Below are 1,536 nucleotides of genomic sequence, written 5' to 3'. Positions count from 1 at the left end.
TTGGTCTGCAACAAGCATGGAATTCCAATGATTCGGCTAGAAGAAGAAAAAATGGAGAGGCAAAACTAAATTGTGTTAATGCATTTCTTGTTATAGTCATCTCTTCCTGGCTAATAGAAAAGAATATGCTAGACAATGTAAACATTAGACATTCACAAATCTTGGGGTGCCATTGTTATTAGATGACTTTACAAGTATGTTTATCTCAGTTATTAAAAAAAGCAAAATGTCAAACAAGCAAATTATCATATTATGTGTTAAAAGACTTTTTCTAAAAGTAAGAATATTCCTTTCACATAGTTCTTCCCTTCAGTTCTAATGTAGTGTTCATTATTTATCCACTCACTTTTCTCTCCCCAGCCCCTCCCATATCTGTCCTATTTTCTAACAGTAGTGTTGCAATCGCTTGTTATGCATCAGAGAGTTGGACAATGACCAGGGAGGATAGAAGGATAATTGACGCCTTTGAGCTGTGGTGCTGGAGAAGAGTATTGAATGTACTGCACTCTTCTCCAGCCAAGAAAACAAACAGATCCATCCTAGAGAGGGTTAAACCAGGCTACTCCTTGGAGGCAAGGAATCTGGGGCTTCGCCTGACATACTTTGGACATGTTGTAAGGAGAGACAGGTCTTTAGAGAGGGACATCATGCTGGGTAGAGTAGAGGGACAGCGCAAGGAGGGGAAGACCCTCTATGAGGTGGATTGATTCAGTGACTTGGGTAATCGGGATGGATGTGTCAGAGGCAACGAGACTGGCACAGTATAGAGCAGGGTTTAGGGCTGTTGTACATAGGGTCGCTATGAGTCCCAAACGACTCGATAGCACATAACAACAACAACAGTGTTATAGTGTTATGCAGTGTTTGTTCTCTTGTGATTGAGAGATTTCAATCATTATAATGTTCTTCAGTTTCCCCCATGTTGTGTAATGCTTTATGAGTTCATTTTTTCAATGTTGTATAAAATTTCACTGAGTGACTCTGCCAACAGTCTTAAACAAGGGGTGTATTGCAGGGTGGGTTGAGGGAGAAAAAGAAGAAAATGTTCAACAATAAAATAAATATTATAAAAAAGAATTTAAAAAAGTAAGAATAGTAGGATTCTCTTTGGTTGAAATATGTAAATGCAATTGTCATGAGTAAACTCTTGGCTGGACTCACCTACTCATTGCCTCTGAATTGGAACTGACTCATAGCTGACTTTCCAGTGGGTTTTGGGGAAGCATGGGAGGAGATTGCCTATTTTACTGTCACAACGCTGCTAGTGGGTTTGAGCCACCTTTGAGTTATCAGTGTAACATCCTGTGGGTTATATCAACAGAGTTCTTAGTGGGTATATCTTTGAAAACATGCCTTTGATCAGGAAAATACCCAGCATATCCACATGTGATGTGCTGAATTCCACCCAGAGTGTTTCCTACCCATTCAGATCAGGTTTGAGTTTGCTATGTCAATTCTTCTGTTATTCTTTATGCTCTCTATACATTCAGTGCCAGCTTCCACATAGCATTTTTAAAAGTACCTCTGTTTTCAGAG

The sequence above is a fragment of the Elephantulus edwardii genome, unplaced genomic scaffold, assembly GCF_000299155.1.
Source record: "Elephantulus edwardii isolate Elephantulus edwardi_28Jun2011 unplaced genomic scaffold, EleEdw1.0 scaffold00081, whole genome shotgun sequence".
Classification (NCBI taxonomy): domain Eukaryota; kingdom Metazoa; phylum Chordata; class Mammalia; order Macroscelidea; family Macroscelididae; genus Elephantulus; species Elephantulus edwardii.
This window is presented reverse-complemented; position numbering follows the sequence as displayed.